At 41.3% G+C, this 19,117-nt stretch overlaps 1 protein-coding gene across 1 annotated transcript in view; it reads right to left on the reverse strand.

Annotated features, from left to right (window-relative positions):
* The window catches only part of CCDC191 (coiled-coil domain containing 191), a 1,143,870-nt gene that overhangs the window by 368,781 nt on the left and 755,972 nt on the right, over positions 1-19,117 (reverse strand). The window lies entirely within an intron of this gene.

Here is a 19,117-nt window from a genome sequence, read left to right on the forward strand (position 1 = left end):
ACACACACACACACACACACACACTTCTTAAAGAAAAATAAATCTGAAAGTGCTAAGTCTGCAGATGAAATGTTTGTAGGTAACGCTAACGAAGCTTGCAATATTGATGTCTATGTCAACATTGGAGACAAATCTGGTGTTTTGGATTCAGTGTGATATTATGGGGTACATGTCCAATTGCTTAATGGCCACAATGTCGAACAGTTAAAGATTGAGCTGGGAATATTGACACCCATGAAGTAAGCATGTAGAAGTGAATAGTACTCTTGGGGTTCATCAGTGATATTATCCCTTCCAAAGTGATAATCAGAGACTCCCTCAGTGAGCTCATAGAGCTCCAGCTCACATCAGTGAAAGTCAGACTTTCAACTTAGAACTTATCAGTGATCACCATCCATTGCCCACAGGATCATGAGAATTTCCAGACATTCCTTGAAAATACCCATATAAGATATTGACCTTTAACTCTCAGTGACATTAACTACTCCTCCTTAGACTGGAGTACTTATACTTCAAACATTAGGTCCCTCTTTAATCAGTTCAGACAACCAGTTGGTTACCTTTACTCTGAGAGCAGTCACCTTCATGGCAACTAATGCCATGCTCTTTGGAGATTTCAGAAAGCAAACATTTTACAATTGTATGACAGAATCTCCAAATTCACCCAAAGAAACCCCACAGTGGACCTGGGATATGTAGCCACCTATGTCAGGGATCCACATGCATTGATAGTGCAGTTCCTACCAGAACTAAATACCTTGGTAAATTCACTAACAAACTATCTTGTTGATCAGTAGATATAAACAAATTTTATAACCGAAGAAAAAAACTCTTGTAAAGCCAGAACACCTCAACATGAAGAGAATACAAAAAAGGTCACCAAAAAACTGATGGTAGCTATCAAGACCAGCAATGCTTTCCGTTAATTTAGGCTAATTTCTGAGGTCAAAGATAATTGCAAGTCTTTGTTTAGCTATGTTATAAAATTAAGGATTAGCTCACTTCACTGCTCTGTATTTATCTATAACAGTGGCTCCAACTGAAATCCATATGCCATTTCTAACATAGTAGCAAACAAGTTTACTGCAAATTTCTTCCCTGAAACTATCCGCCCCACTACAAATATCCATGATTCACTCCCACCCCACATATCTCAAAGGATCATCTCCTTAAAACACTCTCCAAGAACAAAAACACTTGTTCCGTGGGTACTGAGAATATATCAGGCTATCTAATAAACAGTGTCAAGCATACCCTCATTGATCCTCTCCTTGAGCTGTGCAGCCTAAGCCTGGCTACCAACTATGTCCCCAAATCATGGCTTACTGCAGAGGTAATGTCCCTCCATAAGGGTGGCCCCACCACTGAACCAAGTAACTTCAGACCATTAGCCTTATGAGTCTTGTCTGTAATGCCATGGAACACATCAACACTGACCTCATAAATCAAGACATTAAAAATGTAATCAGGTTCAAACTGCAACAGAGAGAAAAACAAATGTGAATTAATTTAGTAGTAAATATGAGAGAGAAGCAGCAGCGGACAACAGAGGGTCAAAGTGGAAGTAATGCAGATGAGGAAAGAGTTAGCTTATGTGTCCAGTGGAAAAGCACTTGCAGTTAGATTTTTGCTAGAGGTGTCTTTTGAGTTGTGCTCTGTACATGGGGAAAGAGGAGAATTATTTTAAGTGTGTGGGAGGGATTGCCAGAGTTTGAATGCAAGAATGGAGAAGAAATGGTTGGTGCAGTCCAGTTTGGTTTGGGGTGCCTGGAGTCAGGGGATTAACTGGTAGAGGGTGTGGTAGTTGTAGGGGGTGGGTTTATTATGAAGTTTGGCAAGACATGGGAAGGCATCTGGCTGAAGTAGTTTTGAAACAAGAGGCCCTAGAAGTAGCTCAGCTCTGTAGAAGACTGATAGCCGTTTGACTTTGATTTGGCTTTGGAGAGGGTGATGCAGTGGTGTTCTGAGGGGAGGGGGTTAGAAACAAATCAGCATGTTTTACTTTCAAAGGCTGTGGCTATGATGGGAAACCTAGATTCAAGTTAAGCAAGGAGGACTTTTTTGCTCATTGCAGCTAGAGTTGGTCTGGAGAGAGAGATAGAGAGAGAGAGAAAGTGAGAGACTGAGAGATTTTCCAGGACCAGAATAAAAGTGAACTGATGTTTTCAATGTGGCTTTGAAAGTTAAGTGGCTGGTTTATCCATACACCTAAGTATTTAAAGGGCATGATAGTTTCTGTTTTGAAATCATTGAGATCTGCTATATTGAGATTTTTAGGATTTTTTTCAGCTTTTGTGAGTCTCCAACTATGATACCCTTTGTTTTGGTGGGGTTTAGGTGTAGTTTTTGGTTGTTTAGCCAAGAATTAAGAGTGTGAAGGTCCGACGGATACTAGGTTTCAACAGCCGAATGTAAGGGACTGGATCGAAGAAAACCATGTCATCTGCATAAACAGTGATAGCAAGGTTAGGGAGATAAGAGAGTAGTTTGTTAAAAAAGACTGAAAGCAGCAGGAGGTGAGTATGGATCCCTGGAGCACTCCTCTGGTAAGGACTGCTGGAGGTGATGGGAGTGAGCCTATTTTGACTCTGAAATACCTACTTGTTAAGAAATATTGGAGCAATGTAACCATGTTGGAGCTAACCCTGATTTTTTGGAGGGAGTGAAACAGCAGGAAGTGGTCAATAAGATTAATAGCTTTGGTAAGCTCAATTAGGCGACCTCTCGAAAGGTTTCCTTTATCCATTTTGAGAAGGATAAGGATCTCATCTGTAAGTGACCATGGTACTATCATTGTATCTCACTGGATATAGTATTTCACCAGACATATTTAAAAACTCAAAAGACCATACAGGGTCCTAACAAAAAGTTTCTCACACCTCAAAAATTTTAGTTATCAGGAAAGGCTGGAATCCCTGTCCCTGAATTCTGTGTCATATGGGCTCCTAAGGGGAGACCTGTGTCTTGCTTTCTGTGACCTCTGGGATGACCCTTAACCTCTTTTTTTCCTGTGAAGTCAAACAGTGCAGCCAATACTACAACAAGAGATTTCAGTCTTCACTGGGTAATAAATAAAAACTAAATGCTGGGATACATTCATCAACCAGAAACTAAATGCTGGGATACATTCATCAACCAGCATCTGCCTTACTCTAGAAAAGGCTTCTCTTGCATGTTAGAGTGATTCCATATCAGCCTTCAAACATAGCCTAGACAATTGTATGGATACTCATCAATACACTGCAGGATTTACTGGCCTTGTTCTTCTTGAAAATGGTGGTAGAGCTTGAGAGTGTTTTTTTTTTTTTTGGCAAGGCACACATGGCCACTGGTCAAACAGCCTTTTACTTCCTATAATTCCAATGATTCCTATGGGTCTGTCTCTTTATGTCACTGTGCTTGATGTTCATCATTGTGTCTTATACTGTAATAATTGCTTCTACCTTCATATGAATGTAATCTAATTAGCAAATCTATGTGTAAGTATTGATGTATATTATTTAATGTTTATTCATGTATAATTCTACAAATCTGTTTAAACACTGTAATATATTGCAGCTTTTCTTCCTGGGCAATCCAATGAAAAGGGTTTTTTGATTAAACCCAGTCATACAAACCTGGTAAATAAAAGTAAAATAAAATAAAAATAAATATAATAAATTTAGCTACTGAAGCTGTTAAACTTTTATTAGTCATCTATTTTGACCTTGGTATTTTGAGAATATTATTTTATAAATGATGTATGACAAAACTGACATCATCAGATTATTTGGCCCTTGTTCAATGACTGCTCCTGAAAATAAATATACATAGTTTTTGGTGGTGAATAGAGACAGCCAAGTGACCTGGCCATAATGAAACTGGTAATGTTTGACTGAAGACCAACCCTATGAATCATAGTTCTTTGTAGTTGACTGTGCAAAGTACCAGCACTCTAAAGTCTCTGTGACCTTTTCCCCAATATACAGCAACACCATAGTTAGGTATAATTAAATGGGGAAAGCAGGGGATATCCCCCTGAAACAGTGTCATGGGAAGAACCCATCCCCCCAAAAAAAAAGTATAAATTTGTGTGTACAGAAGGTTTAGTACACTGTTTTTAGAGCAATTTGGTTTGTAGTAACAGTCTTCACAGTATTAATTTACATGAAACCAGCACACATAGCTGGCCTTAGGCATAGGCCAACTAGGCGGCCACCTAGGGTGCCGCTGCAGCAGGGACGCTTTTCCAGTGTTTATTTGGTGTAGGTAGACAGGATGGGGGCATCAGATGGTGTGGTAGGAGGCGCCATGGAGCCATTTTGCCTAGGGCACCAGTTGACCTAAGGCCACTCTTGCCAGCATATATCTGACCATATTATCTATCACATACAGTTTTATACTAAAGTTCCTGCATAGTTCAGCAAAATACTATTAACTCAAAGATTACATAGACAGTTATTAAGAATGATTACTGGGGCCGCAGCTGTCTATATCAGTGTCTGTAAAGTTGTCTTGGTTTGATTTCTACCAAATTATAAAGGCATCTGTGAACTGTGTAATAAAATTAATGCCAAGTGCTTGACTGTAAACAGACAGTGCAAGATCTACTACTGCTTTTGGAGCCTACAGCAGTGGTCAGGAGCTTAGGTTAGTAAAGGAGTGTATATGTGTGTAGGAGGAGCATTATGCTACAGTTATTACTATCTGAGTTGGTAGTGTCAGACACATATTTTTATTCCAGTAATGAAGCCTGCTCTACCTGTCTATAAATAATGCTGATATATTCAGGTTGACTTAGATCGGCAGTTTGTTACTGGTGTGTGAGAAGAAGCTATAGGAGCGAGGACATGTCACAGTAACTGCATGCCTCATCAAGCCACTATGGGTAAGCAACTCATGTCCATTTTCACACTCTAAAATGAAGCATTGACACTACTCTTACAAAAAGCCCACCAAGAGGCACCCCAAAAAATTTTGCCCAAAAAAGGCAAAAGGACCCAAGAGGAGAGGAGACAAAAATTTCCACAGGATCCTGAATACCTGAATTTGCACTGGAGCTGCAGATTTTTATTTCACAAATACACCTGCTGCAGGCATTGTTTTATAGCACAAAGTTTCAAGGAAAATATAAGGCATCTGACAGAATAATGTGGAATAATGCCCGCAGAAAGCAAACTAAAATCCCATGCAGTAAAGTGATAGGCAGTGATCTGGTGCTCAAGCCATCCAATGGTCTGTCACTAGTTACATTAGCTTAAGAGCAGACTTGCAGTGACTGGCCAGACCAATAGATCGAAATGAATGAATTCCCCTTTTCAAACCCATCTCTTGGTGAACTATCAACCCACAAGAAAATGTACATCACAACTGCAGCCCCTTCTTTACTACAGAATGACTCAGTGTACGACCACCAAAAAGTGAACAGAATTTCTGTGTACATCATAAACAGTGTAGAAAATGTTGGCCCTGTCAGACTTCCTAAATTTAAATCATGCTGTTTAGCATCTTGTACATATAGTGCTATCTGAAAACAAATGCAGATGAAGCTGATCTGTGCTCATTTCATTATTTGTGCATTTTCAAACTATCACCACCATCAACTCCCTTTTTTCTATTTCTACGAAGATTGAGCTGCCATAGCAATTGTCAACTCCTCTGTTTATCCATTGCCACATTCCCACCTACTTCAACAGTCTTGCCTGACTGTCTCAGGTTTTCTCTTACACACTCCCGTTCATCTCTTGGCTGGACATCCTCACCTCCTCCCACCTTCTTCTTCCTCTCCCAAATCACCTTATTTCCTGTATCATCATCTTCTTTTGGCTGTTCCCCGTTAGGGGTCGCCACAGCGGATCATCTGTTTCCATTTCTTCCTGTCCTCTGCATCATGCTCTTTCACACCAACCACCTGCATGTCCTCTCTCACCACATCCATAAACCTCATCTTAGGCCTTCCTCTTTTCCTCTTACCTGGCAGCTCCATCCTTAGCATCCTTTTCCCAATATACCCAGCATCCCTCCTCAACACATGTCCAAACCAACGCAATCTCGCCTCTCTTGCTTTGTCTCCAAACTGTCCAACCTGAGCTGACCCTCTAATATACTGATTCCTAATCCTGTCCATCCTAGTCACACCCAGTGCAAATCTTAACATCTTTAACTCTGCCACATCCAGCTCTGACTCTTGCCTTTTCGACAATGCTACCGTCTCCAACCCATATAACATAGCTGGTCTCACTACCCTCTTGTAGACATTCCCTTTCACTCTTATTGGTACCCGTCTGTCACAAATCACTCCTGACACTCTTCTCCACCCATTCCACCCTGCCTGTACTCTCTTCTTCACCAATCTTCGACACTCACCATTACTCTGAACTGTTGATCCCAAGTACTTAAACTCATCCACCTTTACCAACTCTACTCCCTGCATCCTCAGCATTCCTCTACCCTCCCTCTCATTTAAACACATATATTCTTCCTGTATATGGGACTGAAATACCACAGTTTGTTGTTTTCTTTGACCTTCTCTACAACTGGGCTACTTTGACTTCAGCTCTGATGTTGTAATTTCTTCCTCTGCCCCAAAGTATACATCCTACTACCCATTTCAGGCAGTTTGTCTTCATCACCTCTTCCTTAGCTGCTCTGCCTTCACTCTCCAGGCTTTTGTGCCATACAGAAGCACTAGTCCCACCAACATTTTGTTAATCTTACTTTTCAGCTTCTATGGCATTCTTGTCATGCACCATCCCTGATGTTTGGCTGCAGCTCCTCTGATTCCAGCTCTGACCTCCTCAACCATACCTCCCAGATATTGAAGCTGTCAAACCTGTTCTGATATTTTTCTTTTTATTTCAATTTTCAGCTTCTTTTCATTTCCCTATTTGTTACCATGACCACTGTCCTGTCTGCACTTAATTTCAACCCATGTGCTTTCAACTGGGCATTCCAATATCCTATCATCTGCTAAAATTACTGTTCAGAATGTGCTTGTACTGTCACATTGCCTGCATACAGGAGAATTTTTGACCTGTTTCCTTGAATTTATTTTCTGATGAAGTCTGACACCAATACAAACAAGAGCAGGTTAAGGGCTGAACCCTGTAGCACATTCACTCCTACTGGGAACCCCACTGTGCGTGCAAACAATGTTCATGCTTGGGTCATGGATCCTTGTACACAACCAGCATCAATTATACTGTTTCCAGAACTTCAGATCTTTGCAAGACTACCCACATCAGCTTTCTTCTGACCTTGTCATGTGCTTTTCAATGTCAAGAAATGCCCAGTTAAATATTTTCCTAATCTCTAGCTTATAATCCACATGCTGTCTCACTGCAGACATCAGATAATTTGCACTGCATTCTTATATAATTTGAATCTAAACTGCCCATTTCCCTTCTTACTTTCTAGTACTGTGCATATTTATTTATCAATCACCTTCTCCAGCACTTTCATGTAGTGTGATGGCAGTCTGATACTTACCTACTCCTGTTGTCTTTGTACACTGGCACTCAAATGTTTATTTTTCAGTCAGCTGGGATATGGCTCTCTCCATACCATGAAAAACACCCCCAGGAGGCACTTCTTTCCTAATGCACCCAACATCCCAATTAAATCTGGTGTGACTACATGTCCTCATCTGTGCCTGCTGCATTCCCTGACTTCATTTTCCTAAGTCAACTTTGTACTTCTCCGTGTGGTGTTTTTTCTCTATCAGACTGTACATGCAATAGTACATTTTTTTTCTGGGTTCTTCTTCATCCAAATGCTTCTTCAAGTACTCCTTCCGTCTGCATTTGATGTCCTCTGGGATGGTAAGCAGACTGTTGCTGATATCACTTTTTAAGTATATATTAAAATCTCAAAAATAAAAGTGTCATGGTGACATCCAATATGGCTGCACACTGATCAACAAGTTAATTTTAGCTCTCCCAGTGTTAAAAAAGAAACTCAGAAGAAATAATAGCAAGTGATATTGTCAGCTTGAGTAAAATTCAGTTACTGGCTAGTAAGCACAAGGCTTGGATACCAGCAAAGAAGAAATTTAGAGAACCTGAAAGAAAATCAACCAGAAAAGGTGAAATAATGGGAAGATGTCTGCAGCTGTTCAGCAAGTATCAGTTCAAGCTTCAGCCTTGGTACAAGGGATAGTTTCCAGTAATTTAATGGAAAATAAATCAAATGTACTCAAGAGGTGATTCAAATAAATGAAACATTGAAGGACTATATTAACTCAAATAAGGAAAGGCTAGACAAATAGAACTGATAAAAGTGCACTAAATCAGAGGATGAAATTAAGAAAGGGCTGGCTGAGTAGGAGACTTCTCAAAAGCTGCTTCAAAAATGGTAGAGTTAAAGTCAGCATGTTGAGAAAACCTGCGATTTTCTGATGTACTAGATAAACTAGAAGAAACAAAGTGTATTAATTTTATAAAAACACAAATAAGCAACTGGATTGGTATTCACAGCAGAATGTATTAATTGAAGGGTGCATCGAGTGTATGCTCCGAACCTCACCATGAGAATGCAGCCAAGACCTGTATTTGTAAAGATGTAATCATAAAGCAGAAAGAATTGATCCTGACAAAACTATGGCAGAAAGGAAAAGTACTGAAAACTGGAAACATGAGAGTGTTTGTGGAAAATGAATCTTCACTGTACATTAGACAGAAGAAAGGCACATTTATCCTAGCAACAAGGGAATGTCAAGAGACGGGTGTGAGATTCAAGTTGCTGTATCCTGCTGTCTTTGGAATATTTTTTCCTGGAGGATTAAAGACATTTTTGTGATGCAGAACAAGCTAAGGAGGAAATAAAAAAAGGTTTACCCAATAAAAAGTGAGCCAGCAAACAGAATGGGATTCTGCTTCTCATTCTTCTGACAGCTCATACAGAGAGACTTTGCCAGTGAAACAATTTCCACTGTTCTAAAGGAAAATGCTTGAAAGATAGAAAAAAAAGGTACAGGAGTTGACTAGAAGAATTGGGAGTACTTTGGACTTGAAACAGACTTGAAACAAAGTCTGGAATTGGGAGACGGAGATGAACAGGAAGACCAGCAACACTGAACTTAGTCAATAAATGGGAAACTATAAAGCATCTTTCACATTTGTGAAATACATTTTTGCAAGAAAAAGTGGCTGAGAAAGACTGTACTGTTGTTGACTTTGTTAAACTTTTGGGTGGACTGTAAAACATATACCCCATGTTATGTCATTAATGTTTAGGACACTAAAAGGGGAAAAAGTAAGTGTAAGTAAAACATTTTTGTTCTTATTAGTTCTTGTATAAACATTGCATGATATAAACTGCATGCTATATATAGCAAATTAGTTTTGCGCAGTGTGTAGTCAGGGAGATTTTAAATGTGGGGGCAGTCTCTTCAGTGACTGTCCTATGTGTTAAAGATAATAAAAAAAAGTTATTTTTTAGTTGTAAGAAACATAGGTTTTACAGTATAACTGGGGTGTGTGCATGTCTGTGCACTTGCTTGACATTATAGACAGCATTTAAGGGGGTGGGATGTTGGCATAATGGTTAAGGTGTTTACCCTACACACACAAGGTGCAGGGTTTGATTCTCACATGGGATAATTGGCTAGGCTTAAAATGGGCCACAAAGGCAGTTAGCCTACTACTAACCTATGAAGCAAACATTTTCTTAGGGCTAAAAGTTTATGTTTTCTGAAAGCATCACATCTGGGAGGGGAATAGAAATAAGAAACAGACAGACAGAAATCAGTCTAAGTGGGAACACAGGCTGTAGCATGTGCTTTAGCACAGGTAACCTTAATTTTCGGTTTGGTAATGCCTATGGGTGCAGCTGTTGATTTTGGAGCAATTGTTCCTATCAGAAGGGATAAACTTCATTTTCTGAAGAAATACATAGTTCTGTGTGTTTTTTCTTAGTTAACAGGTGATGAGGTATTTTGAAAAATGTATTTCGTTTTTGTTTCAGGGTTTTCATTAAAACAAAAAGTCTTAAAAATGTAACATAGGTTCAAATGGAGAGGATAAGAAACAACTGTGTATAAGATAAGTTTGCCTAACATTAGTGTGTACATGTTAACACAAAAGTTGGAAATACACATTCAGAAAAATGACGGATACGTATAATAGGTGGGAACAAAAGCTTTTTATCATAATGGCTATGCTATCCATGTTATTTGGAATGCAAATTGCCTTACAGGTATAGACAAAAAGTTGAGGGCATTGAATTATATTAAGAAATGCAGAGTGCAAATAATAATGCAGCATGAGAAACATTTCAAAAGAAATGAGCATGCAAATCTGACAAAGAAAGGGTTTTAGGGACAAAGAAAATGGAGAGTAATTATACTCATTGTTAGAGTGCTTCCAATGGTGATATAAGAGGAAAAACAAACAATAATGGTAGATTTATTGTAGTTACTAACTAACTAACTAACTAACTAACTAACTAACTAACTAACTAACTAACTAACTAACTAACTAATTAACTAACTAACTAACTAACAAACCAGAGATCCTGTCGAAGTATTAGAGATATTTTGAAATTTTATGAAAATTTTTATAAAGTAGAGACGTGGAAATCAAGAAATACCACAAATGGAAATATTTATGGAAGACTTAATAATGTCAAGGTTAGAGGTAGTTGAGGCTCAGCAAATAACAGTTAAGATAGGAGGAAATGACATAAAAATGGTGGTGCATAACCAACCTGTTGGAATGTTTCCAGGTACAGATGGTATTTCTGTGGAAGTTTGGAAGTCAGAAATGAAGAAAGAGAGAGAGAACAGTATTTTAAAAGGAGGAGAAGCATCTACATCTTAGAAGAAAGTTGTGGTGGCTGTATTATCTAAAGGCAGTAAAGACCACTCAGACTCAACTTCATACAGATCCATTTCAAATTTAACCATGAATATAAAGTGTCATGTCTATACTCTCTAAAAGAATAGCAAAAGTGTTGTCAAAATTCATATATAAGCCAATGTGGTTTTGTGGAGGGACAAACATTTGACAACATTAATAGAATAATGGTGATCAAGTGGAAAGCAGAATGTAAGAAAATACTATTGTTGATACTGAGTTTTGATGCAGTGAGAGCATTTAATAGAGTAAGCTGGGATTTTATGAGCATTTTATGAGAAGAGTAATGTTAGCAGTTGTATTCTGTGATACAATAAGGTTAATCAGGAGGCTGTATGAAGGACTGGAGACAAGAATTAAAGCTGGAAGGTTATTTTGTGATAAGTTGTATTTGAACAGAGGAATGAGGCAATCATGTCCCCTTTCCCCTTTGTTATTCGCTTTATAGTTATATCCACTGGTAAATAAAATAAGGGACTCAGAAATTAAAGAAATAATTGGCATGTTAATCAAGAAAAGTTGATTTTATTTGCAGACAATATTATTTTGTGCCTAATAAAACCAAAAAAGGACATCTCAGTGTTATGGAATATCTTGAGCCAGTTTCAAGCCTTTTCAGGATATAAAATTAATGAAGATAAAGCAAAGGCTATAGCTATAAATTATGTACCCACACATGAATTGATTCAGCGATACCTATGTTTAAGGGTACATGGTAAGATAAAGTATTTAAAAGTATGGATTAAAAGGCTTCTGTTAGGGCAACTCAGGATTTGTGGGAAGAAACAAATCAAACAATAATACAAAAAATGAGAAATTTGAAGCCCTTGTTTATGGATATGGATAGTAAGATACAAGCAGTAAAATGTTTTTAGTCGTTTTAGTTTTATATATTGGTCAGGTATATTATTATCAACCACATAAGTTCTGATCAATAATTACTAAAGAGTTGAAGGAATTTAACTGGAGAGGAAGATAGCAAGAGTTAAGTGGGATAAGTTGATCCTTCCAATAGAACAAGGTGGTTTAGGATTACTTGGTTTGAAGGGATATTTTAGAGCTACACAGTTAAGGTACATATACACAACATAAGCAGAAGTTTATAATTCAAAATGGAAAAAGATGGTGATGAAGCAGTACGGGGGGGGGGGGCGGATTCAAGAAATAAATGAGAGTGGGATTTTGGATACAGATAATGAAGGAGAATAACAACAACCATGCACAGTATTGTACTAATAAAATATCACAAAGTATTGTAATAATTAAGCCATCATGAGAATGGAGAAAGGAGATTTTGCCAATAGGGATGACTGCAAGTAGGAATATGGAATATAGTTAAGAGGGGGCTGTAATTTACTGGAGAAAACTGTCAATAGAACCAAGATATTGAGAGCAAATAATCAGAGACGGAAAGGTAACAGAGTGGGATGAAGCCAAGAAGACATGTGACCCAACTCGGGCATCATAAATAAGCTTACCAGCTTAAATATCAACCCCTATGTCACAAGATGGGTTGCAAACTGGCTTAGGGATAGAACCCACATGGTCAGAATTGCAGGTGCCATGTCAGACTCTAAACCAGTTACAAGTGGCGTCCCACAAGGCTCAGTCCTGGGACCTCTCTTGTTCGGTATATATTTCTCTGAGGTACAGGCTAACACAGGAGGACTATGGCTGACAAAGTTTTCAGATGACTGCAAACTGGGGGCCATAATCGACTCACTGGCTGACACAAGCATCCTCCAGAAAGGTCTCACAGAGATGGATAACTGGTGCCAGAGCCATGGCCTAAAGCTAAATGCCAAAAAGTGCATAGTCATCTCCTTTGGGAAAAACAAAGTGCCCACAAATTACCACATAGGTGGTAATCCATTAAGTACGGAAGAAGTAATTAGGGATTTGGGGACCCAAGTAAATTGCAATCTCTCCTTTGGCAATCAGATTGCCAAAGTGGTTAGAAAGACATTCTATATAGCCCACTTTATCATGAAGGGGTTCACATCTAGCTCAAGAGAGGTCATTGTGCCCCTCTACTCATCACTCATCAGGCCCATAATTGAATACAATGCCCCATTTGGGATGTACCTTACCCGACACCTGCTACAACTAGAAAGACCCCAAAAGTACCTCACCAAGAGGATCAAGGGACTCAAACAGAAGCCCTACGCAGTTAGGCTAAAGAAACTCCAGCTCTACTCAGTTGCTTACCGCCTACTCAGAGGCGATCTGTGCCTGACGTATAAAGCCATGTCCAACCCAGAATTAATGGACATGCTCCACCTCAAGAAATCCAAATCCATGAGAACTACACGCTCCAGTGACTTAAACTTGAGCACAGAAATAAATAGAACATGCTGGAGGGACAGATTCATATCCCAGAGGCTCCCCTCACTCTGGAACAAAATCCCAATCCATGTCAGACAGAGCTCCTCAATGACCCTCTTCAAGAAGAATCTTGATGTTTGGATGGGAGATCATAAATTTACCCCTGGGATCTCTTCTGTGTCACTGCTAGACAGAGGCAAGGTAAACTAACTTTAAATGGGCTGTCTTCTGTGACCTACTATACAGAGGCACAGTCAACTAATCTAAGAAGGGTGGCAAAAGCCAAACACACTCTGGCTAGGCTTGTAAATGCCCTAGGGCAGATAGCCTAGTATCAGCCTATGAACCTATGAACTTCAGGCTAAAGACTTCTGTCCCTACCAACAATTAATATTAGAGTATAGGCAAAAAGAAGAAGATACAGGAATCCTTAAGTAAATGACCTGCTCTGTTAGAGTTTTTAGTTGAATCTAGACCAGAAACTGATATTATAAAGGGGGATAATTAGTGAAGCATATACAATCTTGGATGATAACTGTAAGAATTATAGGGAAGTTAGAAAAATGTTGAAGAGAGACTGGAAAGGCAATTTACAAGAGAACAATGGGAGGATATATGTATGTCTCCCAAGTATTCAATAAAGTCCAGAAGGTTTAGAATCTTTGCTTGGAAGTTTTTGCATGTGTATTTTTATAACCCAAACAGACTTAAAGACTTTTTCCTCAGGTACATAGCAAATTTTGGAGGTGTGATGGAGAAGAAAATGGTAATTAAGAAAATATTTTTGGGAGTGTAATAAGTTGGCAGATTTTAAAAAATTCCTTGAGAGTACTCTGTCAAAAATATTGGGTCTGCAAATGGCTGTAATTAAGGAAAATATTATTTTGCATTGGGACACAGGATCTGAATTTCATAGACATAGTTAGGCCTTATTAAGTTTAATTCTGTGGCTGTTAAAAAAGCAATCACTAGAAAATGGAAACCCAAGTCTTAACCAATTATATTTGAAGTACTGAATATTATAAAAGAAATAAAAGAACTGGATGAAGGATCTTTAGAAAAAGGGAAGGAGGGAATGAAATAGAAATAAATGGAAATTGATACGAAAAATACATGTAGAATTCAGCAATTTATGTAATATCGGACTGATGATAGTTATACAGAAAGAAAAAATATGCAATATACAGTGTATGTAAATGGGAAAATGTTAGTATGTTTTTTTTCTGTTAACGTATGTTTGTCCATGTCTTAAGTGATAATTTCATAATGGTGTTTAAAAATATATGTGTCAGAACAACTGTTAAAATAAATTTCTGTATTTCTGAATTATTCCTGGGTAAGCTAGCTATAAGACATGTTTATATTCTGTGAGGCCTAAACAGCAGATGTATGTTGCAGGTTTAGATAAAACTCATACTTCTGCTTTGTTATAAAAATAAGATTATGGTTTACTGCTTGCCTGAGAGAAGTCGCTAGAAAAAAGAAGTTATGTACTCACCATAATGTTCCATCTGAGTAAGTTCTTCATTTGTCTGCAACCTGTGGGTATCGGATCTGAGCCGGCAGCTTTACTAGCTAAAAGATCCAAGCTCCTGGCTCCTCCCCTTCACCCATAATCCCCTGCTACATGCGCCCTTTCCTCAGATCGAGTTTGCTTAATCTAGCAACTAAGACCCTTGACAGAGGACCAAATAATGCCTAAACACATGACACAATCTCAATCATGATCAGGAACCACGATAATGGTTAGGGGGCATGGAGGGGGGGGGGGGTTGGTTGCAGACAAATGCAGTACCTATTCAGATGGAACGTTATGGTGAGTACATAACTTCTTTATCTGAAGTAGTTACTTCATTTGCTCTGAAACCTGTGGGAGAGAGTCCCCAGCTACCTAAAACCTTGGGAGGCCCTCAAGGAAGGATATTCCGAAGCACTGCGGAGCCAAAGGAAGCTCTACTCCTGGATATCATATCCAATTTATACTGAGAAATTAATGTATGGGAAGAAGACCAAGTAGCTGCTGAACATATGTCGTCCAGAGGAGCCGTGGACCAGAAGGCTGCTGAAGTGGCGATGGATCGGGTTGAGTGGGAATGGACTCCGATAGGAGAAGGTTTACCTGAGGGTACATACGCCTGAATGATGCACTGTGAAATCCAATTTGCTAAGGTAACTTTGGTAATAGCTCTTCCCAGAGCAGATTTGGCAAAGGACACAAACAACTGATCAGCCTTGCGAGTATCCTTCGTCCTGTGCAAGTAAAAACGTAGTTGTCTATGTACATCCAGCTTGTATAATTTGTATTCCCCTTTGTTCTGAAAGTTGGGAAAGAACACTGGTAAATTAATTGACTGATTAATATTTGACTCCGAAGCCACCTTTGGTAAGAAGGAAGGGTTAGTCCTGAGAGACGCTCTATCCCTATGAAAGATTAGATAAGGGGGTTTCATGCAAAGGGCTTGAAGTTCCGAAACCCTCCTGGCTGAAGTAATAGCAACTAGAAAGGCTGTTTTCCATGATAAGAACTTTAATGGAACTGAGGCGGCAGGCTCAAAAAGTGGGTTTGTCAATGCCTGTAAAACCAAAGTTAAGTCCCATGGTGGGACCGCAGTCTTAACTGGTGGTTTCAAAAGAAAAATACCTTTCAAGAAGGTTTTGCATATCTTCGCCGAAGCTAAAGATCCCAGAACATCCCCCACACGGAAATGGGAAATGACTGCCAATTGTACTTTAACTGTAGATGCACTGACTCCCTGATGAAAAATGTGTGACAGAAAATCAAGAACCGCCGGAATAGAGATGGTAAAGGGATCTAGGCCCTTGTCCTTAGCCCAGACAGAAAAACGCTTCCATTTACTTCTGTAAATTTTTCTGGTAGCAGGCTTGTGAGCCACTACCAGAATGGCCTTTACTGGTGATGAGATGCCGGGAGTCCTTGCCATCAGTTGAACTGGATCAACTAAGCCGCGAGCTTGAGGTTTACCAGGTTCGGGGGTTGCAATCCCGCAGGATGCGAAATCAGATCTGGAATGGCATCCAAGATCCATGGAGGAACTACACTGTGAGACTGCAGACATGGGAACCAGATCTGGCGAAGTCAGAATGGGGCTATGAGGATAATTCTGCTCCCCAACCGACGTGCTTTCTGAATGAACTTCACCATAAGAGGAAGGGGGGGATAAGCATAGAGAAGACCGGGTGGCCAAGCATGAACCAGAGCATCTCTGGGGCTCTCCCCTGGTGGGGGAAGTATTGCAAAAAACTCGCTGCACTTTGTGTTTGACAGAGAAGTGAAAAGATCGCAGCAAGGTAGACCCCATTTGAGGAAGATCTGTTTCACAACTGATGGTTTGAGAGACCACTCGTACGGTGTAAGGATCACGCGACTCAGTTTGTCCGCCAGAATGTTGGACCGACCCGGAATGTGCGTTGCTACCAGAAAGCGGTTGGTGGATATCGTCCACTCCCAAACTCTCATAGCCTCCCGACAAAGGGGATAAGATCTGGTTCCTCCCTGTTTGTTTATGTACCAGACTGCTGCCATGTTGTCTGTTTGAACCGCAATAATCCCTAGGGGAAGAAGGTCGTGGAGAGCTTGCAACGCCAGAAGCACCGCCCTCATCTCTAGGACACTGATATGCAAGGCGGTCTCTAAGGGGGTCCACGTGCCTTGGACGGTTCTGCCCAAAGAATGCCCCCCCACCCGAGGCGAGAAGCATCCGTGGTCAACGTGGCTTGGGGAGGAGGCATCACAAAGGGTCTCCCTTCTTGCAGCTCCCGTAAGTGAAGCCACCAGAGGAGGGAGTCCCTGCAAGCCCTGCTCAGGGGGATAGGGGTGTTCAACGGATGTAGCAACAGAGACCATTGGACTTGAAGGGTCCATTGCAGAATCCTCATTCGTAGACGCGCGTGTAGACAAAGACTGATTGCCGCTGCCATAGAGCCTAGTGCTCTCAGGACTAACTCTGCTGATGGAGCCGGGTTCTGAAGGAGGGCTATAACCTGACATGACAAACTGTTCACCCTGTCCGATGTTAGTAGGGCCTGAGAGAGGCGAGTGTCCAATTTGGCCCCTATAAATTCCAGAACCTGCACAGGATGAAGAAAGGACTTTTGAAGGTTTACCGAAATGCCCAAACTCTGGGCAAGAGATACAGCATAATCCCTGGCAACACACAGTTGATGCCTGTTGGAGGCGGTGAGGAGCCAGTCATCCAGGTATGGAAAGACCTGAATTCCCTGGAGTCTCAGGTGGGCTGCAACCACTGCCATGACCTTGGTGAACACCCTGGGGGCTGAGGTGAGGCCGAACGGAAGAACCCTGAATTGATAATGACTGGCTCCCAGCCGGAAGCGGAGAAACCTCCTGGATCATCTGTCCATCAAAATGTGGTGGTACGCACCTTTGAGGTCTATGGAGCACATCCAGTCATTCTCCCGAAGGAGGGGGAAAACTGATTGAAGAGTGACCATCCAGAATTTCTCTTTGGGAATAAACAGGTTCAGGGAAGAGAGATCTAGAATTGGTCTTAAGTCCCCCGTCTTTTTTGGCACCAAAAAGAACCTGGAGTAATAGCCCAATCTGAACTGGTCTGGGGGGGACGTGCTAGATGGCTCTTTTTTCTAGCAGCTTCGAAATCTCTGAAGCTGCCACCTCCCTTTGATCGGGTGGGACATCGGGCGAGGTGTTTCATGGGGTGGGGAAGATTTAGGAAGGGAATGGAATAACCTCTGGATATGATTCGGAGCACCCATCGATCCGTCATGATGGACTCCCAATTTGGTAGGTGCTCCAACAAACGCCCCCCGACTGCCTCCAGAGAGGGACAGCCGGGTAAGCCCTCAGGGCTGTTGTGCGGGCCTGTCCAAGAATGGTTCTCTAGCCCCGAAGTTACGCGGCCCTCCTCTGCCTCTGGGCCGGCGTCCACCTTGTCCTCCTCTGCCTCTGAAGGATGAGGGGTCCGAAGCTAGACGGGACTGCTGAGACTTCTGGAACCACATCTTCTTTTGTCCCCTCTGATTCCTCGAAAAGGATCGTTGGGGATTAGAGAAGTGGACTTTGACAGCAGACAGCGTCTTCCCGTCCTTTTTGCTTTGGACCAGCGTCTCGCGTACGGTCTTGCCAAAGAGCAAAGAACCGTCAAAGGGTGCATTCGCGAAGGATGGCTTAAAGGGTTCCGCGAAATTGCAAAGGTGGAGCCAGGCATGACGCCGCAAGACGACCCCCACTCCGCTAGCTCTAGCAGCTCCCTCCATAGCATGGGTGAGTAGCCGCATAGACGTGTTCGAGATAGACTTCAGAGTGGCCATACGAGTCGAGAAAGTCTTCTTATCCTCGACCATCATGGACTCTGGGGGAGCTGCAGCGTATTCCTTTATTAGGTCTCACTGTAGCCTGATAATGTGTGCCATGTAGTTCAGTGCCCTTACAGAGAAGGTGGCTGAAGCAAACATCTGCTTCTCAATGTGGTCCAACGGCCGAGATTCCTTATCTGGAGGGTGGACCGAGGAACTCTCCTGCGCGAGTTACTTCTTCGTGGCAGCCGCCACCAACATGGCATCCACAGGTGAACTGTTAGACCAGGCCTGCCTATCAGAGGGAGGGCTAAGAATTTTGTCTGGCCATCTTGGAATGGGCTCCACGGTGTCGGCTCTTTCCACGCCCTGGTAGCAATTAAGTCTACCAGGGGGTCAGCCGGGGGGGACACCCAGGAGGTAGACGGGCCTGCCCCAAACGCCTCCAGAAACACGGACTCGTCCGAGGATGGTTTTTGGGCAGACCACCCCCCTCTAATTTGCAACATTTCCATGATGTCTCCAAAGGAGACATCCTCAGGGGGTGACCTTGGGGGACCTTCCCCTTCATCTAAATCCGTGTCTGTCGTGAGGGACTCAGGGGAGTCCAGGTGCCTCCTTTTACACTTCTGTTTGCGAAGAACCTCCTCGGTGGGACTATCCAA

Source organism: Protopterus annectens, chromosome 5.part1 (assembly GCF_019279795.1).
Source record: "Protopterus annectens isolate FY-2018-M chromosome 5.part1, PAN1.0, whole genome shotgun sequence".
Classification (NCBI taxonomy): Eukaryota; Metazoa; Chordata; order Ceratodontiformes; family Protopteridae; genus Protopterus; species Protopterus annectens.